This window comes from Musa acuminata, chromosome BXJ3-8 (assembly GCF_036884655.1).
Source record: "Musa acuminata AAA Group cultivar baxijiao chromosome BXJ3-8, Cavendish_Baxijiao_AAA, whole genome shotgun sequence".
Lineage (NCBI taxonomy): Eukaryota > Viridiplantae > Streptophyta > Magnoliopsida > Zingiberales > Musaceae > Musa > Musa acuminata.
The window spans coordinates 22,022,941-22,048,485 of NC_088356.1; positions in this window are offsets into that span (position 1 = coordinate 22,022,941).

A 25,545-nucleotide genomic window follows, 5' to 3' on the forward strand; every position below is an offset into this window, starting at 1 on the left:
GAAAGAGGAGAACTAGCAGTTTTGAGCTCTAAGAAACATAGAAAGATAGCAAGATTTCGAGTGTGTGTTCTGTGCTTTTAGTGCTGAATGGATGGGGTATTTATAGGCCCCAACCCAGTTCAAATTTCGAGCTCAAAACGATCAAATCCCAGAATTCCGGGATCAGGCGGTTGCACCTCCTGACTGGAGAGGTTGCACCGCCTGGCAGAGCTCGAAGACTGAGCTCAGGCGGTTGCACCTCTCTGTCAGGGGCGGTTGCACCTCCTGAGTCTGGCTCGGAGACTGAGCCCCAGGCGGTGCCACCTCTTGACTGAGGCGGTTGCACCTCTCTGCCAGAGCTCGAAGACCGAGCTCAGGCGGTGCCACCTCTCTGTCAGGGAGGTTGCACCGCCCAGTCTAGCTCGAAGACTGAGCTCAGGCGGTGCCACCTCCTGGCTAGGGAGGTTGCACCGCCCAGTCTCGCTGGGAGGCTTAGCCTAGGCGGTGCCACCTCCTGGCTGGGGCGGTGCCACCTCTTTCACTATTTCAGCTCACTTGGTTTGGCTCCAAACTTGGCCCAAACCAGTCCGAACTTGGGCCTAATTGGCCCCTACTTGGGTTATAGGATTAATACCTAATCCTAACCCTAATTAATGTACTAACTATGATTTTAAAGACATTTTCTAAGTTATTACAAAGTCCGTAAGTCAAGACTTCTTCTGGCGAGCTTCCGGCAAACTTCCGGCGGTCTTCCGATGAACTCTCGGAAACCATTCTGCGGACTCCCGGCAAGCTCCTAGACTTCACGATTTGTTCTTAGCGAGTTCCAACAAGCTTCTTCGGCAAGCTCCGATCTTTCTCGGCGAACTCCGCGAACTCCCAACGAACCTTCCGGCGAGCTTCCGAAAAACCCTTCGACAAGCTCCCAACTCATTCTCGGCTAGTTCCGGTAGCATTCCCGACGAACCTTCGGACTTCCGTCGAACTCTCGAACTCGCAACAAATCCTTCGCGCTTGACTCCGACACTTTGTTTCGCTTTATGTCTTCATCGTTATCATAGTTAATCCTGCACAACAAAACTTCGATCGAGACAATTAATCCTAAGCAATTAACCAAGTTGTCTGGCATGTCATTGGTCCCTCGACGCTTCGTCTGATTCTTCGGCGCATCGTCCTCTCTTGCGGCCTATTGCCCAATCGGCCAGTTGACTCCGCAACTCCGATATCCTTGGCACAATAACCGCTCTTCTTGGCCCGATGCCCGAGTCCACTGCCCGAAGCCTTCTGTCGATACGTCGATCGATCTACCGGCCCGACGTCCAATCTTCTGACATGTTCCTCCGGCACAACATGATTTTCCTGCTTTAATTGTCTCATCCTGATCAAAGCATCCTGCGTCACTCAAAACGCAGATTAAATCGTAAACATATATCAAGTAGTTTCATCATCAAAATACGAGATTCAACATTTAGAAGGGGAGACCTTCAAGAATACAAAACCCTTGATTTGAAACTCAATATTTCGTCTTTTGTTATCAGCATAACTCCTTTGACGACTCTGAGCAGTCTGTAACCTTTTTCTTATAAGGTGAATTTTCTTAGTAGTCTCTTGTACTTTTTCTGGTGCTAAAAATTTACTATCGCCAATTTCTTCCCAACATATAGGCGTCCTGCACTTTCGCCCATATAAAGCTTCAGAAGGAGCCATCTGAATACTTGAATGATAACTATTATTGTAAGTGAACTCAATAAGAGAAATATCTTTATCTCATTCACCTTTTCAATCCATAACATAGGCTCGAAGCAAATCCTCAAGTGTTTGAATGATTCTTTCTGATTGATCATCAGTTTGAGGGTGATAAGTAGTGCTAAACTTGACTTTAGTGCCAATAGATTCCTATGACCTTATCCAAAATCTAGATAGAAATATGGAGTCTCTGTCAGAGATGATCTCCTTAGGAACACCATGAAGTCTTATTATTTCATTGATATATAAATCTACAAGTCTATCAAGAGAATAAGTCATATTGATCGGTAGGAAATGTACAGATTTTGTTAACTTATCAATGATAAATCAATTAGCATCATGCTTTCTAGAAGTTCGGGGTAGTCCTGAAATAAAGTCCATGGTAATACATTCCCATTTCCATTCGGGAATATCTAAAGGTTGCGACAAACCTCTAGGTCTTTAGTGTTTTGCTTTGATTTGCTGACAAGCCAAACACTTTGAAACATATATTGCAATCTCCTTCTTCATGCCTTCCCACCAATAATGACTTTAGAGATCTCTATACATCTTTAGTGCTACCAGGATACATGGTGTACTTTGAATTATGCCATCCTCTGAAACTCGAAAATTCAGTTTCAATCCCTTTTCTACTTCATTCTTTAAGTAGATCAAGCGTCGATCTCGTAGTTGTCCTTCTTTAATTTATTGAATGAGATCAGATTGCACTTGGATGGAGGCCATTAATATCATTGAGTCTTGTCCTTTTCTCATAATATTCAAATCATAATTCTCTTCTAATAACTTCCATTGCTTCACAACCAAAGTCGTCATAAAACTAGTAGATTTTCTACTAAGGGCATCTGCTACAACATTAGCTTTACCCGGGTGATAACGAATGGTACAATCATAATCTTTTAGAAGTTCTATCCATCTCCGCTGCCTCATGTTTAACTCTTTTTGAGTAAAAATATACTTTAAACTCTTATGATCAATAAAGATTTCAATTTTTCACCGATACAAGTAATGCCTCCAAATCTTTAGAGCAAAAACAGTTGCTGCCAATTCTAAATCATGAGTTGGATAATTCAATTCATAACTCTTTAGTTGTCTAGAAGCATAAACAATCACTTTTCCTTCTTGCATCAAAACACATCCAAGGCCCTTTCTTGAGGCATCAATATAAATCATAAATCCGTCATCACCACTTGGAATAGTGAGAATAAGGGCACTAGTCAATCTTCTTTTTAACTCTTGAAAACTTTGCTCACAATCATCACCCCATACAAATTTCACATTCTTTTGAGTGAGTTTGGTGAGAGGTTGAGCGATTCGAGAAAATTCCTCCACAAATCTCTTGTAATAACCTACCATGCCTAAGAAGCTTCTAATTTCTATCACGTTCGTTGGTATTACCCACTTAACCATAGCTTCAACTTTCTTTGGATCAACAGATATACCGTTCTCTGAAATCACATGGCCTAAGAAAGCAATTTCATTCAACCAAAATTCACATTTGCTAAACTTTGTATACAACTTCTTTTCTCTTAGTATGGACAATATATTTCTCAAGTATTCCTTATGCTCCTGATTACTCTTTGAATATACTAATATGTCATTAATGAATACAATCACACAATCGTCCAAGAATGGCTGAAATATCCTATTCATCAGTTCCATAAAAGCTGTAGGGGAATTATTTAAACTAAAAGGCATCACTAAGAATTCATAGTGACTATTATCGAGTTCTAAAAGCTGTTTTGGGAATATCCTCCTTCATGATCTTCAACTGATAGTAACTTGACCTTAAATCAATCTTCGAGTATACTTGTGCACCCTGAATTAATCAAACAAATCATCAATTCTGGGTATGGGATACTTGTTTTAATAGTCACCTGATTCAATTATCTAAAATCAATACAAAGCCTTAATGTTCTATCCTTCTTCTTAACTAATAGCACCGGAGCATCCTATGGTGAAACACTGGGTCGAATGAAACCCTTATCTAATAGTTCTTGTAGTTGCTTTTTCAATTCATTTAGCACGAGTAGTGCCATTCTGTAAGGAGGCTTAGATATTGGGGTTGTCCTAGGGCCCAAATCAATAGTAAATTCACCCTCGCTATCTGGAGGTAAACCAGGCATGTCATCTGGAAATACATCAGGCAAGAAGGTAAATGATGCCCAATACTCTCAAAATAAAAGGTGGGATGATCTAGTATGCAAAAAGTGATCATTTTGTATAACAATCTATATTGGTATGATTAGAAGATAGTCAATCCATACATAGTATAATATCAAAACTCCAAATATCTAGGAGACCCAAATCAATAAAAAGTTCATGTTCTCAAATAGAAATCAACAAGATGACCAGATCGAATTCGTTATCAAACAATCCCCAATAGTCGTTTTTACATATAGCATATAATCCAATGGTTTAGGTTGAATGCCCATGTGATAAGCAAAATATTATAAATTAAATTATAGATGAGACACATGGTCAAACAAATATTTGCATTCTTTCAGAAACATGAATAGTACCTTCGATCACTAATTTAGATGCTTTAGAAATATATTCTGTGATAACATACACTTTGGAATCGATTGATGATTTATGAGGCAATGATTCTTTCTTCTTGTTCAAAGGGCAATCTTTTATTTTATAATCCAAATTTCCACAAGCAAAATAGGCTCTAGTCACCTACAAATATAAACTTATTTCATAATCTAACTCGCATCGTACACAGGATTGAATCTTTTGTGGTGACTTCCCTTTTTCAAATCGATGATGTCTTGACCCTCTTATTATCACATTCTGATTAATTTTTAATCTTTTTTTTTTTTGTAAACTTGTCCTTGCTATTCCTGTCCTTGATCTCCAGAAATTCTTTTGATCATCAGAACAATTTCGAACATCAAATATCTTCTCCAATTGCATCATCTATTTTTCTGCTACCAATGTATTAGGTTCAGCATGCTTCTACTACGCCACTCTGATTTAATATCCCCGATCAACCCATTATCGTGCTTAATTAATCAAAAACAGATGAAGTAGGAGGAATAAATGTCCTTGTCATCCTAGATTCCTAAAATGCATTAAAAATAATTTTTACCAATCACTATAGTTCACTAGACCTCAATATATTTTGCATATCAACACATCAAATATTTTAGTGATCCTCAAACCATGCTCTGATACCACTCTATCATGCCCCCCGAATTTAATTTTCATTCAGGAGGTGTGAACCTAACTCAAAATTGATAATATTATAATTCAACAAACAATCCAGGATCCAATCTTACATTTGAGGTCACTAAGAAAAACATTCAAGTCATTCACCTCTATAATCTACACTTCACAAAAACTGTGCAGTTTATAATCTTACATCATGTCACTAAATGATTCTTAAAATCCAAAGGCAACTTAACTAAATCATAACCACATCATAAATCCATAGTTGTGAGAATCTATACAATTACAAAACCAACATATACCATATGTTTATATCATTCACTACATAATTTTAACTTAACATTACCAAAATCCTAACATAAGAGGTACTTTTCAAATATTTACAGGATACATCAATCTAGATTTATCGTTGATACACACAAAAGGAACTTATACAACATCAACATATCAAGTACGAAAGATTTGTCCTAAAATCTTCTAGCTTCCCTTTGCTTCAACCCAAACTACATATTTTAGCGAGCGATAAGCTATCCTGAAATATTTATATATCAACGGGGTGAGCATATAAAGCTCAGTAAGTGACTAACATATCCATAGCAAAGCGGACAGTTATTTTTTTCAAACAAATAAGGTATCGAAAATACAAAGCAAAGATATAAGATAAAACAGAAGCATGTGTTGTTTGAGTGCAGAATTATGATGTCATTTCGTTCGAAGCATGTTTTGTTCATAAAATCGAGGAAAGGTAATTGGAGCATATCATTGACATAAGGAACATATCCATGGCATATGGTAATTTCAAGGTATAACAAAGACTTATAACATTTCGGAAGTATATCAAAGAACAAAACATAAATAGAATCTCAAATATCACATGACGATGCATTCATTTCATTCTTATCCAAAGCATGCATGGAAACATAGTCAAAGCTTTGGATATCATATCAAACATATAGAAGGTGAAGTGGGATCATAATATAATATGGTCCATCCATTTCTGAATGGCCATCAAACATAAGTCTCTTACATCTTGTCACGGACTTAGCTGGTTTTGTCTAAGTCGTGCGGCACCCTTGTGTGTCCGTCCGCAAAGGTCAACATCCCCGAAGCCTCTCATGTCCCTTAGGACCCACAAAAGAGAGAACGGGATAGAGAAAACGCCTCATTCGGAAGCCACAAGCAAACATTTCCGAAAATACTTCATAGACAAAGCAAATTACAAACAGACTTTACAAGCTCTGAACAGTTGCACAACAAAGGGTAAAATGGTTCATTATAGATCGAAAATCTCTCATACGTGTCCACATGACACAACCTTTATTTACAAGCCTAAAGAGGCCATCAACCTAACTAAAATGAGACTATTAAGCCTTCGGTCGTCCCTCTACATGCTGTACAAGGCATGAACATACCAAAAGACACGGACATACATAAGCATTACATCAAACATCCTGTTTAGATGTTTGTCTGTGACATTCTCCCACACTTATTCCTTCGACGTCCTCGTCGAAGCCTTTGTGAGCATTGCAACTCCTTGTCTTTGCTGAGTCTTCAATCTTCCACTCCAGCTGCAATGCGCCTCTTGGCTCCCAACTGCTATCCGCTACTATTTTTGAGTAGTCGAACCTTTGATCTGCCATGCTGCTTCAACTCACCAATGAATCTGACTCTGGTGTGGGGTTGGCTGAGTTGTGTTGATCCTTGTTGATTCCTGCGGATCCTCCAAATGAAGGAAAAGACCATCCTTACTACGCCAGTCTCTCAAATGCCTCATGCTGCTTGAACTGGGTGGATGCTTGTTGGAGTTTTAACGAGCATCATCTCACAAACTTCTAAAGTTTTGGGTCCTTCCTCCACAAAATTTGCTCATTGACTCTTCTTTCACTTAGTTGTCACATCCAAGTAGGTTCGCATCACTTTCGCTTTCGATTGGCATTTCGTTGGGAAATGAAGCGGAAAATCTACTCTCAGTAGCACTGATCACTGTTAGTGAGGATTTGACAACTATTATCTTCCATTATCTTCGAAGGGTCTTTGAACTTGTGCAGAGCTCCACTGCTGGATAGATAAGAGAATTGGGGTACTCGGTTTCACCCATTCTCTTAAGGGTTGAGAAGGCAAAGGTTACTTGACTTCGCCCGCCTCCTCGAGGTTGTACTCCATGCATCGAGCTGGTTACTAGCCTTTACCTGCTCTTTGCTCACACTTCTGAAGCACTTGAAGTGTTTGCACTCCTTGCGTTGAGTTAGTTACTGTGATTCACCTTCTCAATGCCATCAAACTTCTGGAATGCAGGAAGTTTTCACACCAACTTGGAGTAATTCTCTCATAGGTTTGGTTGCCTCTGGGATTGTACCGTCTTCTCCATCAACCCTGTCGCCTACTCCACTGAGTAGCAAAGGTACAGCACCGCGTATTGCCTGTTTCGTTCCTTGGTTATGCACTCTTGCATGACCCGAAGTCCTTCACTTTCGGCTATCTTGATAAGAAGCTCATTGACACCGGTCTTACGAAGTTCCTCGGCCTCTGCCCTTCAGCCTTGTCTTGGTACTTGGAGATTGCCTCTACATACTCCACCTCCTCGGCCCCTTTCACGACCAAGCGCTCTCCCTCCATGAGAGCAAGAGATCAATGACTTTCACGGAAGTCCCGCCTCTGCGGTACCATGGCGCTGCCATGCCCATGGCCCTACTATTCGTCGCCTCACATCTGCATCCATTTTCTTCATGATCAGTAGATATGTCTCCGTAGCACTCCTTTGAGTCCACCTCCATTCTAACTAATGCTTGATTTTGGGTAGCTATGTCCCTCTGGACTCGTCGTCGCTTCCTTGCCCCTTTCGACCCCCTGCTTCAACACCTCTGCGTTCTCCAAGCAGTCTGTTTGGTCGATGGAAAGACAGACTGCAACTCCCATGCATGGCCTCTGCCATCACGTTGTAGGGTTTGCACCGATTCTGTTCTCCTTAGCTTCCTTGATAGCAACGTTCGCTTACTCGACCTTGTCCTCTGACTTGCCGGGATCCCTTAAGCGAATATGAGCTCTGGAGCAGTCCAACTCTCTAGCTGTTTTAATCATACCTCTGTGTGATTAAGTCTCTCCCATGGGACTCACTGGTACTTGCATTCGAACTTTTCCCTTGTTGGAACCCAGCCCCCATATGCTGATGATCAAGGTTTTCATCCAATGCAAAATTCGATGCACGCACGAAAGACCCGCCTTTGTGGTACCATGTCCTTCACTTCTTGAATCCATAGCCTTTCTTGCCATCGTGTTGTTCACCGAAGTGGAGCTTCCAGTAGCTCCCGATCGTGTGTATCGCATTGCCACGAACTATTTCACCACGATCCGCTGCACCATGTCGCCTCCTGGTGACATCTCCATTGCATTCTGATCCTTGTGGTATGAACTCGAATTGTGGTCCCTCCATGTGTGGCTTCTGCCGTCCATGTGTGGCCTCTGCCAATACATCGCTGGGTCTCTTCCACCTTCGATTTTGTTCGCTCCTTTGGCAATCAACCTTCATCCACCCACTCTTGGGTCACACATAGATGAAGCACCGCTCTAGGACAGTCCGTCGCCTAGTATCTCCCGAAGTCCCCCAACTTCACTGCAATTAGTTCCCCATTGTCTCGAACCTGGGCCTCTTCCCATACCAGCACAATCTCCACTGTGCACCACTTCGTTTATAGCAACTTGAATGACAACACTGTGGCATATTCTTCAAGAGTACCCGCCTCTACATCCTCTTGCCCCGTGCTAAGGCCTTCTGAACCCAACTTTGTCTCCGCAAATTGAGTCGCCTTAGTTCCTCCATCAAATGCTTTTCCGAGATAAGGTGCATGTGCCCAGAAGCTCCCTTTGTCTTTGGCACCATGCAAGATGAGTCCGCTCCGTCAGAATGAAGGACCCATGGAACAACATGATCCTACTCTTGCCTCTACAAGAGTTCATGTCCTTGACCTCTATCTAAGGAAAGCACTGTGCCTCTGCTCCATGTTCCAACTTCTATGCTGGCTCCCTTCATGCGGCTTGGGTACTTCGCCATGTTACACCCAAGTTGCTCCGCTCCTCGTTTTTGCATTGAGTCGATGGTGGCCCTCGTGCATACCATTTCACGGGTCAGCCCTCCCTTGAGTCTGATCTCATATCGACTCCAAGTGTGCCTTCATTTGTGTTGCTTTGGGTCGCTCCCCCACTTGATCTCGCAATGCATCCACCAATGCATTCTCTCAAGCGAGATCATGCGACGACTCCTCGCCGCATGTTCAGTCCATTGAGCTTCGTGGAGTTGTTGTTTGTTGAGGCACTTCTCCTCAACATGTGAGGTCTGTTCCACATGATTCTCCCTCTAGAGAGCCAGGACTTATCCCTCCTAGATAACTATCCCATTGGAGCAACATCTCTCTTCGTTTTGGAGACCACCATCCCCTTGGACTACTCCGATCTACTGAACAAACTGTGCATTGTTCTGCCTCCTGCAAACGCACTTGCTAGATTGTAACTCCACGTCAATACAGCCCCCGCTGCACCACTCAAGGCCTAGCAACATGCTGAACTCGTTGCACACTTCAACCTCCTACGGACGTATCCTTTACATGCCAAAGAGAAAGTTTCAATGCTCCATGGCGCCGAGTTTCGGTCGCCTTGGGATGGCCGCGAACATTCCATCGTCCACATACAAGCCTATGTATGAGTACCGAATTCTTTGAGTTAGCAATTCCCCTCACCTTTGTGACCTTTGGACAACTCTTACGGTCACTAAGCAACTCATTCCACCTTGCATGGTCTCATCTTTTACCAAGCGTCTCGCTTGCCTTGAGCACCATCAAGTATAGTTGTCAACGTTGAGCCATAACTCAAACTCAACCATCCCAACCTTTGCGCGCTCCGCATTCTTTCAGGCTGATACCATCTGTCACAGACTTAGCTAGTTTTGCCTATTCGCATGGTTCCTCTTGCGCGAAGGGTTGGCCATTCCTCTGAATGCCAATCTCAGATGCCCGCTCCTCCGAGCGATTCCTTTTCCCTACATCTCCATGCCCGTTTTCCCCCAAACGATCGCGCGTGTGCTGACTGCCCTCAACGCAGCCCCACTAGGTCCCCCACATTTGCATGCTACGTGTTTCTATGAGTGCTTGTCCCGCTCTGATACCATCTGTCACGGACTTAGTTTGTTTTGCCTAATTCGTGCGGCACCCTTGTGTGTCTGTCCGCAAAGGTCAGCCTCCCCGAAGCCTCCCATGTCCCTTAGGACCCACAAAAGAGAGAACGAGATAGAGAAAACGCCTCATTCGGGATCCACAAGCAAACATTTCCGAAAACACTTCATAGACAAAGCAAATTACAAACAGACTTTACAAGCTCTGAGCAGTTACACAACAAGGGTAAACTGGTCTATTACAGATCAAAAATCTCTCACATGTGTCCACATGACACAACCTTTATTTACAAGCCTAAAGAGGCTACCAACCTAACTAAAATGGGACTATTAAGCCTTCGGCCGTCCCTCTACATGTTGTACAAGGTATGAACATACCAAAAGACACAGACATACATAAGCATTACATCAAACATCCTATTTAGAAGTTTGTCCGTGACAGTCTGGGAGCTCCATGCACCCACGTCTGAGTGAAGTCATAGGGGGCCGACAGAGCATCACAGGCTCTAAGCATAACTTCCTTTACCATTTCTAGCAAAGGTTCACATTTATCCCATAAACACTAGAGTACAAAGGGACAGTATGAATAATGAAATTAGCATATATTGGAAGCACATACGGAATAACATATGCCTTTCGAGTCAATACGATACAAACATAATCTTTCACAAATGTATTCAGATTTAAAAGGAAACAAAAACAAGAGCATACAAGGATTTCAAGAAATCACATATAGCTCAATTGAAATAAGAAAGTTAGATGAATTTAATGTCCAAAGAAATGAAACTGGAAGAGGCACATATCGAAAGCAAATGCGGAACAATGTGATGCATGTGCCGAATTATTACGGTGCAACCATGAACTTTAGATGATAGCTGCAGATATACAAATAAATAAAGGACAAAAGTATATAGGAATTTAAGGTAATAATGTAAATCTTAACTGAAGTTAGAGTTTTTGCCGAAATCGATTTCCCAAGAGAAGAAACAAGGAAAGCCGAAATCGACCAAAGCTCGATTCTAGCATAATTTGATAGGAACATTTTATGAACTATTTGGATAACCAATTATACTCCAATTTATACAAAATAGGTGTCATTAGAAATTTTGTCAATCTAGTTTTAGTCAAATCATGTTTTACAATAATTGAAATTTATAACAAGGAGTTACAAATAATTTTGTAGCGAAAGGTATAAAAATATTAGCTCTGTTTTACTGAATCCATAGGGTCAATTAAAGTAGATGTTTCAGTTAGCAATTGTACTCCAAAAATTTCAAATCAGGTATATACAAAAAGCATTTTGAGTCTAGCTTTGAATAAATCATATTTTTATGAATCTAAGTTCACAACAGAAAGTTATAAGTAGTTAAGCAACAATAGGTTAGAAATTTTAGTCCCTTTTTTGTAGAATCAGAAGGGTTAATTTAAATAGAAGTCTTAGTAGGCATTTAAACTCCAAATCATTCGATCTTAGTATCAAAATAAAGATTTTTTTTGTCTGCTTTCAAATGGAATAGGTTTTGTCTTAATCAGAGTTTATTACAAAATATTATGACCGAAACGTTTCATAGAGGTCAGATTACCAAAAAATTACAGATTCATGGCTTTGTATCAAAACGAAAGAAGGCCTAGTTCTCAGTTGAAATCTATCAAATTTTATAAAATAAAAATGAAAACAAAGATTAAGGTTACTGTGAGATGGGGTTAGAACACTTGCCTTCAAATTATTTGAATCCCAAATGTGAGAAAATTGTTGAAAAACCTCAAGCTCTTCTTCTTCTTCTTCTTCTTCTTCTTCCCTTCTCTTCTCAAACTCACGTTGGCTGCAACTCTTCAGGTTTGTTTTCTTTAACCCTTCATCTAATTACTTGGTTTTTGGCTAATGCAAAAGTTGCAAGGTGTCATGCTTGCATAAAAGGGGCTAGGTGTCATCTTTAAAGCAAAGATAAGTGGCACCAACCTTAGGGTTAGCTAGTGACACATGTCCACTATTTTTTTTTAAATTAAATCTGAATCTTTCATAAATTATATCAAACTTCTAATATTTACTCTTAGGTCCCTAGCCGTAAACTTTTAATATAATATTATTTAATATAAAATAATTATTAAATAATCCTTATTTTTACAAATAAACCTTTTACTAAATTTTTAAAAATGGGGGATGTTACAGTTTGTCTTTTTTATTTATGCCAAATAAAAACATGCATCATACATTAACACCGAAAAAAAACTTTCAAAATTGTAAAAGTTGATAATCTATAAATCTCAAGAATCATCATGCATAATTTCGAAAAATAAACTCATTAAACTTGATCATTATGCATTAAATTATTAAGCATGATTTCATTAAAAATGAAACATTTATAATCACAAGGAATACAAAAATCATCAAGATACACATTATTACTTCTTAAACACATATAGCATGGTTTTATAAGATATTTTTAATCAAAATCATGCTTGAGTGGTCTTTGATTATTCATAGTCTGAAATCCTTCCTGTCCTTTGGAAGGTGGTTCTCAAGTTCTTCATGTGCATTGCACGTCATTTCATAGGTTATTAGAGACCCGATAAGTTCTTCGATAAAAAAAGTATTCAAATTTTTTGATTTTTGAATAGTCATTATTTTCGAATCCTAATTTTTAGAAAGTGATCGTAAAATCTTATTAACGAGTTCAAAATTAGAAAAGCATTTGCCAAGAGCTTTTAAACCATTGACGACATCCGTAAAATGGGTGTATATGTCAACAATGGTTTTTCTCGGCTTCATTCGAAATAGTTCAAAATCGTGCATTAAAAGATTGCCCTTCAAAACTTTTAATCTACTTGTACCTTCGTGAGTAGTTTCAAGAATGTGCCAAATGTCGAAAGCCATTTCGCAAGTAAAAACCTAATTAAACTCATTTTTCTCTAAGGCATAAAATAGAGCACTCATAGGTCTAGCATTTAAAGAAAAAGTCTTCTTCTCCAAATCATTCCAATTATTCATTAGAAGAGAAGACCTTTGAAATCTATTTTCAACCATATTCTATAAATTTAGATCAATAGAAAGCATGAAAACTCTCATTCGAGTTTTCCAATATGTGTAGTCCATCCCATTGAAAAAGGGAGGACGAATGAGAGAAAGTCCCTCTTGAAAGCCGAAAAGAGCCATTTCTCTTGAGTGTTAAACCAAATGAGAAATACGAGGCTCTGATACCAATTATCAGGAAAGGGGTCAGTACTAAGAGAGGAGGGGGGGGGGGTGGTGAATTAGTGCAGCGGTAAAATTATGTCAGTTCAAACAAACCTTCGTACGATAAAAACTGACTTCGACGAAAACCGTTTCAAAGATAGGTTAACTTGAAAGCGTTTTCGTAAAGATAGCTTGAAAGCGTACAGAAGATACATAGTGGATGTAAAGCAAGTTAAGAGGTTTGCAGCAAAGTAAATTGCTCAAATATAGAAATGTAAACCAGAGAAGAATACACCGATTTTATAGTGGTTCGGTCATTATGACCTACATCCACTCCACTGATTCCTCTTCCGTCAAGGCCACCGGCATCCACTATTGATCTTCTTTTAATAGGCAAAGATTAACCTCCTTCTTACACCCCTCTTCTCCTTTTACCGGGTTTAGGAGACAACCCTTACAAGCACTCACTCCTCTCTTACAGAATTCTAAACTTAGAGTGGAGGAGGAAATTTCTCAAGAGATTGCAGCAACGTTTTCTCACTTTTAAATTCTCTGTGCTTATGTATGTTGACCAGAGATGAGAGGAGTATGTATGGGCCTCAAGTTGATTCAAACTTGAAGCCTAAAAATATCTCATCCCAGGTTTCGTAAGTCCGGGTGGTACCACCGCTTGTGTAGGACGGTAGCACCGCCAGTGTCAGTCTGACACTAACACTGCACTAGGCAATACCACCGCCTAGTCTGGTGGTACCACCACCTGACACTGGGTGGTACCACCACCTAGACTGGCGGTACCACCACCTGCAGCCTCTCGGAGGCTGTGTTTGGGCGGTGTCATTGCCTGACATAGTCTCGAAGATTGTGCCATGATAGTGTCATCTCTTAGGGCACTGTTTGGGCCTTTTCATTGGACCAAACATAGTTCTTACATGGGCCCAACTGGCCCCTAATTAGGTTGGCCCAAATCCAAACCCAATTACGTGCTAACTACGATTCCTAAGACATATTTTAAGTGAAACAAGTTCGTAAGTCTTGGTTTCTTCCAATGCGCTTCAGGCGATCTTCCGGAGAACTTCTGACGATCTCTCGGCAATGTTCCAGCGAACTCCCGGCAAGCTCCTGGACTTCACGATGATCTTCTTGGCAAGTTCTGATGAGCTTCTCTAGTAAGCTCTGAGACTTCTAAGCTAATTCCGATAGAACTTTCGACGAACGTTCGATCTTCCGACGAATTCTCGAACTCCTAACGAAATCACGTCCTTGACTCCGGGATTTCATTTTGCCTCATGCCTTGCTATCGTAGTTAATCCTGCACATGTAAAACACACTTTGATCTAGATAATTAATACTAAGCATGAATCATGTTGTCCGGCATGTCATTGGTCCCTCGACGCTTCATCCGATTCTTCGACGCATCGTCCTCTCTTGTGGCCTATTGCCCAATCGGCCAGTTGACTCCATAACTCCGATATCCTTAGCGCAATATACGCTCTTCTTGGTGTTGAATCTCGGATTTTGATGATAAAATCAATTGATGGGTTAATTGATCTAATCCATATTATTGAGTTAATTGTGCAGGATTAACTATGATAACCAGAAAACATAAAGCAAGAATATCGGAGTCAAGTTCGATGGACGTTTAAGAGTCCGAAGAATCATCGGAGATGCTGCCGGAACCAACCGAGAAGAAATCGGGAACTTGTCAAAATTTTCGAAAGTTCGCCGAAGAGATCGTCGGAGGTTCGCGGAGATCACCGAGAAGGCTTGGCTACTCGTTGAAGTCGTCACAAGATCGGGAGCCTGCTAGGAGTCCGTCGGAAGAAATCCGAGGGCATATCGGAAGTCCGTCGGAAGTTCGTCGGAAAGCTCGTTGGAACAAGACTCGACGTTCGCGGTTGAAAACTTGCTTGGGATGTTTTTAGTTACGTAGTTCACATGTAATTAGGATTAGGATTAAAAGATAATCCTATATCCTGGTTAGGGGCCAATTGGGCCCAAAATTAGACTTGGTTTGGGCTGGACTTAAAGCCCAACCAGTGAACTGAAGGGTTTGGCGGTGGCACCGCCCAGCACCCGAGAGCCAGGCGGTGGCACCGCCAGTACACTGTCAGTGTCAGACACTAACAGGCGGTGGCACCGCCACTGACAGGCGGTGGCACCGCCAGCATCGGGAACCAAAGAGAATTCAAATTTTGGAGCCCAAATTTGAATCCTCTTGAGGCCTATAAATACCCTTCAATTCTCAACTAAGAAGACAACTTTTTGAGAAGCAAAGATTGAGAAAAAGGTCTTAGAAAAGTCTTAGCAAGTCATGTTTTCAATTTGCTAGAGTGTTCACCTCCTTCTTTCTTGCTAAAAATTTGTAAGAGTGTGAACTGCTTGTAAAAGGTTGTAAGAGGGGTATTTGTCCTTCCCCTTCAAGAGATTTGCTAGTGGAAGGTGGGAGCCTCATCGAAGAGGGCCTCGCAAGTGGATGTAGGTCATTTGACCGAACCACTTTAAAATCGGCGTGATCTCTGGTTTGCATTTTCTTATTGCTATTTATATTACTGCAAACCTTCTTACGTGCTGTATTTCCTCATTACCTTTGCTGCACACCTTTACGAACACACGTTCAAGTTAAGCTTTTCAAGTTCGGTTTTTATCGTACAAAAGATTTTTCGAAACCAACGTTTTAATCCGTTGCACTAATTCACCCCCTCCCCCTCTTAGTGTCGCTCCGATCCTAACAGTTGGTATCAGAGCAAGGCTCACTCTCATAGTTGGTTTGATACCTAAAAGAGATGGCTTACTCCGGCATACATGAGTGTCAATCTATCACACATCCACCCATGTTTAATGGGTCGGATTATACTTATTGAAAGACTCGTATGAGGATCTTCCTCATTTCCATGGATTTCAAGCTTTGGACTATTGTCGAAAATGGATTTCAAAAATCTTCTCTTCCGATGAGCGAATGGAATGAATCGGAGAGGAAGATTTTTGCTTTAAATGCAAAGGCTATGAATGCCTTGTTTTGTGCACTAGACAAAAATGAATTTAATCATGTTTCAATTTGTGATTCAGCTTTTGATATTTGGAGAACTCTTGAGGTCACTCTTGAAGGCACTAGTAGAGTGAAAGAGTCCAAAATCAACATCCTTGTGCACTCTTATGAACTTTTCCGAATGAAACCAAGTGAGTCCATCGGAGACATGTACACCCGGTTCACGGATGTCATTAATGGACTCAAAGCTCTTGGTAAAGATTTTACTAACTTTGAACTAGTAACTAAAATCTTAAGATCCCTCCCTAAAAGTTGGGATCCAAAAGTTACGACGATTCAAGAGGCCAAAGACCTTAAAACATTCCCGCTTGAAGAACTTATTGGGTCTCTAATGACCTAGTAAATGACATGTCAAACTCATGACGAGCTCGAGAACCCCCTTCCAAAGAATAGGAAGGATATAACACTCACATCACAAGAAGATCACTTGAAAGGAACATCAAGTGATGAGGACAGTGACAATGACATTGCACTTTTGACTCAAAAATTTTAAAAATTTTTAAGAAAGAATAAATTTAAAAATAATACAAAAAATAATTTTGAACACAAGAAGGACCAAGTTATTTGCTATGAGTGCAAAAAACCGGGACACTACAAGAACAATTATCCCCAAGCCAAAAAGAGAACATCAAAGAAAAAGGCGCTCAAGGCAATGTGGGATGATTCAAGCGCGTCCGAAGAAGAGGAGTCCAACACCGAGCAAGTTGCTCATTACGCCCTAATGGCCATCGGAGAAGAGGTAACGGATTTAATTGATGTAGATTTACTATATCATCAATTATTAAATGCCTTCCATGAGTTATTTGATGAATGTAAGACAATTAGTAGAAAATATAAATTTCTAAAAAAGGAGCATGATAGTCTCACTTGTTATTTTGATAAAGTAAAGACTGAATATCATAATAGTTTAGCTACATGTATAAAATGTCATGATCTAGAAACTCTCCAAAAGGAGAACTTGCTACTTAAGGACACCAAGAAGAAATTTGAGGTTGGTAGCAAGTCTTTGAACATGATCCTTACAAATAAGGGTCACGTTCCTAAAAGAAGTGGAATCGGATTTGTGAGAAGTCCTCACCAAAATCCAACCACCTTCATTAAAGGCCCTGTCTTACATGTTCGACACCAAAGCAATTGTAACTTTTGTTACAAATATGGACATAAAACTTATAAATGTTCATTCAAGAAAATTAGTCCGAACAAACTAATTTGGGTTCCTAAAGGAACTATGATCAATTCTATGCAATATGATGAACAAGTCAGATCAGTTTTTAAGGCACCCAAAAGAAAATTGGTACCTAAAAATAATCCCTTCTTGTAGAAACATACACCATCACAAGCTAGGAACAAGAGATGGTATCTCGATAGTGGATGCTCAAGACATATAACTGGAGATCCATCTCATTTCTCTAAGCTCACTAGCAAAGAAGAAGGGTACGTCACCTTCGGAGACAACAACCAAGGCAAAATCATTGGCAAGGGAACCATAGGTAACAAATTAAAATTTTCTATTGATGATGCCTTACTAGTTGATGGATTGAAATATAATCTCTTGAGTGTTAGTCAATTATGCGATAAAGGTTATATCGTTAGATTTGAATCAAATGTGTGTATTATTGAAAAACCAAACCATAACATAACTATAATTGCATTAAAACAAAATAATGTCTACACCATCAACCTTGATGAACTAAGTAATGAAATGTGCTTCTCCGCATTAAATGATGATGCCTGGCTTTGGCATAGGAGACTAGGCCATGCAAGCATGAAACTAATATCTAAGATCTCTTCTAGAGAATTAGTACTAGGAATTCCAAATATGAAGTTTATTAAGGACAAAGTATGCGATGCATGTCAACTAGGTAAACAAATAAAAACTAGTTTCAAACAAAAAATTCAAATTAGCACCACTAGACCATTATAATTGATTCATTTGAACTTATTTGGACCTATTGACACGACAAGTCTAGGAGGAAGCAAATATGCATTTGTAATTATGGATGACTATACTAGATACACTTGGACCTATTTCTTAGCTCATAAAAGTGATTGTTTCAAGTGTTTCTCTAAATTTTGTAAACTCACTCAAAACGAAAAAGGCTTCATGATTTCATCAATTCAGAGTGATCATGGTGGCGAATTTCAAAACCGTGACTTTCAAAATTTTTGTGAAGTTAATGGATACAATCACAACTTCTCCACTCCGAGGAATCCTCAACAAAATGGAGTAGTTGAAAAAAAAAATAGAAACCTACAAGAAATGGCAAGAACGATGTTAAATGAACATAGTCTACCCAAGTATTTTTGGGCCGAATCCGTGAATACGGCTTGCTACATCATGAATAGGGTTCTAATAAGACCGTCCCTATCAAAAACTCCCTATAAATTATGGAATAACAAAAAACCAAATGTTTCCTATTTTAAAGTTTTCGGTTGTAAATCCTTTATTTTGAATGAAAGGGATGCCATAGGAAAATTTGATGCTAAATCCGATGAAGGCATCTTTCTTGGTTACTCTTCCGTTTCTAAGGCTTTTCGGGTTTTTAACAAAATAACCTTAGTAATAGAAGAATCTATTCATGTAGTTTTTAATGAAATTTCTGATTTAAAGAAAAATGATTTTGATGATGATCTTGGTTTTGATAATTTGAATTTAAATGAACCCCCTCCTCAAAATAGTAACTTGGATGCACCTTCTTCCGAAATTTCCTTACCCAAGGAATGGAAGTATATAGATGTTCATCCAAAGGAGCTAATTATAGGAGATACATCAAAAGGGGTTCAAACTCGTTCCTCTTTCAAGAATTTTTGTGCTAACGCCGCCTTCCTTTTTCAAATCGAACCTAAATGCATTGATGAGGCCTTAAAAGATGATTTTTGGGTTATTGCAATGCAAGAGGAATTGAATCAATTTGAGAGGAATAAGGTATTGAAGCTTTTTCCTAGACCTAGTGACCATTTAATCATTGGTACTAAATGGGTCTTTAGAAACAAGCAAGACGAAAATGGTATCGTGGTTAGAAACAAGGCTAGATTAGTGGCTAAAGGTTTCAACCAAGAAGAAGGTATCGATTACGAAGAAACCTTCGCTCCCGTGGCTCGATTAGAAGCTATAAAGATGCTCCTTGCCTATGCTAGTAGTAATAACTTTAAACTATTTCAAATGGACGTCAAAAGTGCCTTTTTGAATGGTTTTATTTCGGAAAAAGTATATGTTGAACAACCTCCCAGATTTGAAAATTCTCTTCTACCTAATCATGTATTCAAATTGACTAAGGCTCTCTCTGGTTTAAAACAAGCTTCTAGAGCTTGGTACGAAAGGCTTAGTTCTTTTTTTATTTCAAATAATTTTACCAAAGGCAAGGTTGATACTACATTGTTTATCAAACACTTTGAAGATAATTTTCTTATTGTGCAAATTTATGTTGACGATATTATTTTTGGCTCTTCGGATGAATCACTATGTGAATCATTTGCCAAATGTATGAGTCATGAATTTGAAATGAGTTTAATGGGTGAATTAACCTTATTTTTAGGATTACAAATCAAACAACTTAGTGATGGTATATTTCTTAACCAATCTAAATATACATTAGAATTATTAAAACGATTTAACATGGATAATTCAAAAGCAACAAACACCCCGATGAGTACTTCGACTAAGTTAGATTTGGATGAAAATAATGAAAATTTCGATCAAAAAACATATAGGGGAATGATAGGTAGTCTACTCTACCTCACCGCAATTAGACCGGATATTATGTTTAGTGTAGGACTTTGCGCTAGATTTCAATCCAATCCTAAATTATCTCATCTTAAGAGTGTTAAAAGAATATTTATGTATCTTAAAGGAACTCCAAATTTAGGATTGTGGTATCCAAAATCTGATAAATTCGATTTAATAGCTTATGCATATGCCGATTTTGGCGGATGCAAGATAGATAGAAAAAGTACTTCTGGAACATGCCAATTTTTAGGACATGCACTTGTCTCTTGGACTTCCAAGAAGCAAAATTCAGTTGCAACGGAAGCTGAATACATTGCTGCAAGTGCATGCTATGCACAAGTTGTTTGGATGAAAAATACATTAGAAGACTATGGAATTCACTTAAAAAACATTACAATAAAATGTGATAATACAAGTGCCATATGTCTTACTAAAAATCCAATTCAGCACTTTAGAACTAAGCACATCGACGTTAGGCATCATTTCATACGTGATCATGTCCTTAACAATAATGTCGTTTTAGAATTTATTGACACAAAGCATCAATTAGTAGATATTTTTACAAAAACCTTAAATGAAGACCAATTTGAATTAATTAGAAGGGACCTAGGCATGTTAAATTATCCCTGAAAATAAGCTTGTTTGACAAATATCTCATCCTTTTCGTTCATTTATGAATTTGACTTCATCCTTCTCCTTCAATTCGAAACGACATATTATCCTTCTCCTTTTGCTTTTGAACGAAAACTGAACCCTCCTTTGAGATGTATTTTTAAATTCTGGATAAATGCTGATTTTTTTTTTCTGAATGAATGCTGATTATTATTTTTTGGACGAATGCTGATTTTTTTATGAATTCTGGATAAATATCTTTAGCAAATTTGAATGATGAATTTTATATGATTAATCTTAAAGTTAAATTCTTTTTCTAATGATTTTATGATCATAAATTGTGTGCTTCACGTCTCATCTCCTTTTTGTTGATGACAAAGGGGGAGAAAAGTGATGACTTGTACAATTTTGATAGCATGACTTATATTAATTGCAAAAGCTTGTGTGATACGAATGTCTTATATGCCTTGCAAAATCTTTGAGAATATCACAAGATTGGTTGATCATATTGAAATCATGCCTTACATCTATATCATGAAATTCATGTTGAAAATCTTTATCTCCTGTCGTAGTAAAAATTGTCCCTTATCATTCGACTTGAAAATGATTTTCATCGAAGTTTCGTATTTAATTATGCTTAATGAGAATAGTGATAAGTTCAACGGTTAGAACTTATCGATTTATGCTTGAATTCAATGGGATGAAATTCAAGTATTTTTTTCTTCTCATAATATGGCATATAGATAGGGGGAGTTATATTTAACTCCGTCATCAATTGATTGTCATCATCAAAAAGGGGGAGATTGTTGAATCTCGGATTTTAATGATAAAATCAATTGATGGGTTAATTGATCTAATCCATATTATTGAGTTAAGTGTCCAGGATTAACCATGATAACCAGAAAACATAAAGCAAGAATACCGGAGTCAAGTTTGATGGACGTTTAAGAGTCCGAAGAATCGTCGGAGATGCTGCCGGAACCAACCGAGAAGAAATCGGGAACTTGTCGGAATTTTTGAAAGTTCGCCGAAGAGATCGTCGGAGGTTTGCGGAGATCACCGAGAAGGCTCGGCTACTCATTGAAGTTGTCACAAGATCGGGAGCCTACTGGGAGTCCGCCGGAAGAAATCCAAGGGCATATCGGAAGTCCGCCGGAAGCTCGTCGGAAAGCTCGTCGGAACAAGACTCGACGTTCGCGGTTGAAAACTTGCTTGGGATGTTTTTAGTTATGTAGTTCACATGTAATTAGGATTAGGATTAAAAGATAATCCTATATCCTGGTTAGGGGCCAACTGGGCCCAAAATTAGACTTGGTTTGGGCTGGACTTAAAGCCCAACCAGTGAACTGAAGGGTTTGGCGGTGGCACCGCCAGACTGGGTAGTGGCACCGCCTAGCACCCAAGAGCCAGGCGGTGGCACCGCCAACATCGGGAACCAAAGAGAATTCAAATTTTGGAGCCCAAATTTGAATCCACTTGAGGCCTATAAATACCCTTCTATTCTCAGCTGAGAAGACAACTTTTTGAGAAGCAAAGATTAAGAAAAAGGTCTTAGAAAAGTCTTAGCAAGTCTTGTTTTTAATTTGCTAGAGTGTTCACCTCCTTCTTTCTTGTTGAAAATTTGTAAGAGTGTGAACTGCTTGTAAAAGGTTGTAAGAGGGGTATTTGTCCTTCCCCTTCAAGAGATTTGCTAGTGGAAGGTGGGAGCCTCATCGAAGAGGGCCTCGCAAGTGGATGTAGGTCATTTGACCGAACCACTTTAAAATTGGTGTGATCTCTAGTTTGCATTTTCTTTTTGCTATTTACATTACTGCAAACCTTCTTATGTGCTTTATTTCCTCATTACCTTTGTTGCACACCTTTACGAACACATGTTTAAGTTAAGCTTTTCAAGTTCGATTTTTATCGTACGAAAGATTTTTCGAAACCAACGTTTTAATCCACTGTACTAATTCACCCCCCCCCTCTTAGTGCCGCTCCGATCCTAACACTTGGCCCAATGCCTGAATCCATATTTCGAAGCCTTCTATCGATATGTCGACCGATCCACCAGCTCGACATTCAATCTTCTGACATGTTTTCCCTAGCCCAACATGATTCTTCCTGCTTTAATTGTCTCATCCTGATCGAAGCATCTTGCATCACTCAAAATGAAGATTAAATCATAAATACTTATCAATTGGTTTCATCATCAAAATCCAAGATTCAACAAACTACACGATTGGGCAATTGGCTGCAAGAGAGGATGCCGCATCGAAGAATCGGAGGAAGCATCGATGAATCAATGGCATGCCGAACAATATGATTAAAGCTTTGTAATAATTATTTAGATCAAAATAGGTTTATTTGTGTAGGATTAACTATGATACTGATCAAGATATAAAGCAAAATAAAGTCCCGAAGTCAAGAACGAGACTTTATTGGGAGTTCAAGAGTTCGTCGGAAGTTCTGTCGGAATTGATTAAGAAGTCTAAGAGCTTGCCGAAGAAGCTCATTAGAACTTGCCAAGAAGATCATCATAAAGTCGAGGAGCTTGCCGGGAGTCTGCTGGAACATTGCCGAGAGATCATCGGAAGTTCGCTGGAAGATCGCCGAAAAAAACCTAGACTTACTACACTTGTTCAGAGTAATGTATGCCTTAAATTTTGTAGTTAGTATATAATTGGGATTGAAATTGGGTCAACCCAATTAAGGGCCTGTTGGGCCCATGTATGGACTATATTGGGCCAAGTGAAAGGCCCAAATAGTGATCTAATAGGTGGCTTCGTCATAGCACAATCTCCAAGATTGTGTCAGGCGGTGGTACCGTAAGACTGGGTGGTGGTATACCGCCCAGTGTCAGTGTCAGGTGTGGTACTACTAGTTTGGGCAGTGGTACCACCCAGACATAATCTCTTAGGTGAAGGTACCACCAAACTGGGCGGTGGTACCAACTAGTGTCAGTGTTGCAGGCGGTGGTACTGCTAGTCATAGGTGCCCAGCAAACCAATCACACGAGGGATGGCACGTGTGACTTGATACAGAATCTTTTTGCTTATTATATTTTGGCATATATCACTTTATAACTATTGCATAAATGCATACATATATTGTGATGTCCTTGGATTTGTGTAATGAGAATCGGATCGTGATGAGATCACGATAATGAGATCGATTCACCTTTAAACACATATCCTAAATAATCTCGGTCATAGGTTACTCGAGAGGGACATCGTGATAACCGGATAAACTGGTGTGCTGTATACCCGTCCATATGATGGATGCAGCTGGTCTCATAGCTGCTCGTGTAGGGACACTAGGGATACAGTACAGGTGCTCATTGGAGAATGAGTTCACTGATTGATCCGCTTACGGAATGTTGGATGGTTGATGATGCCTTATTGTCAGACAGCGATTCCGTAGTCCTAGTGGTGTATCTGATCCTTAGACTTGAGACACCAAGGATGTCCTGTATGAGTGCTCCACTCTTTGATACCAGACTTATAGGTTTGGCTGTCCCAGATCTAGTACAGCTGGTCATTGGGAGTGGTAGTCGACCTTACGAGGGCTATTGAGTGTCGATAGAGGATCATCCACTCTCGGCGTCATGAGAGGAATATCCCATGTGTTCTTGCTCAGACAAATCCCTGGCCAGGGTCATTCGGGTTGCGAGAGAAAGAGTTCTCCGGGAGAATCCGATTAAAGCGAGACTCGAGTAGAAACCATATGGGTCTGACAACACCATGCTCGATATACGGTCTCTGGGATATTAGATGGATGAGGGATTATAGGTACATGGTAACTGAGGACAGACAGGTCCAATGGATTGGATTCTCCTGTATCGTCTGGGGACTACGGCGTAGTGGCCTAGTACTTCCGTAGTCGATGAGTCAAGTGAATTATTATAGAGATAATAATTCACTGAGTTAGAAGGAGTTCTAACAGGTATGACTCACGGCCAGCTCGATATTGGGCCTAGAGGGTCACACACATATGGTAGGCATTACGATGAGTAGAGGTTCGGATATGAGATATCCGACGGAGCCCTTGTCTTATTGGATGCAGATCCAATACCCACTAGGGGAGGACCCATTAGGGTTTGACTGGGGACCTCTATAAATAGGAGGGATTCAGAGCCTCATAGGCTAGAGCCTTTGCTTGCCTTTCCTATTCTCCTCTTCCTCTCCACCTCAGAGCAGGCCTGGAGTCTTGAGGAGCGTCGTCGCAACCCTGCTGTGTGGATCACCGCTAGAGAGGAGGACGCTTAACCTCCTTCACCCTCTCCTAAGGATCTGTAAGGAAACAGGGATATACGATCTCCCTAGGTAACACAATCTACTCTATACGCAGTTTTATGTTTTGCGGATTTTTGCGCACCAATCTTTGCACGACGACGAACATCTTTTTGGGAATCGGGGATTTTGTTTTCTTGTTCTTCCGTTGCGCAAGTGATGTCGCCCCCGTGATTTCCCAACAGTGGTATCAGAGCCAGGTTGTTCGTGCGAATGATTGGTTTTGAACTGCGTGTGTTGTGTTTAGGAAGAATATTGACGTCAAAATCGTTGACGCAAAAGCGAGAAAGGGTAGCAACAGTTGATGCCCTCGATCTGCGTGCGTGAAGTGTAGCCGAAGGCGGGCAGCACAGGGGCGGCGTCTGCAGTAGCCGGCCGGCGGCCTGCTTGCAGCATGCTTGCTGCCGGCGGGGCTGGCAGCCCACGGGTGAGGCGCCACAGGGCAACGGCGCTTGCCGCCGCTGCTCCCGCGGGCGAAACCCTCCCCCCCATAGGGGCGGCCGCCCGGCGGAACAGCACCGCTTGCGGGCGTTGCCCCGCCGGCAGAACCGCCCGCGGAGGCGACGGCGCCCGCGGGGGAGCCCACCTGCAGCGGCAGCACCGCCAACGGGCGTGCCACCTGCAGGCGAGGGCAGCGCCCTCGCCCCGCCGCACAAG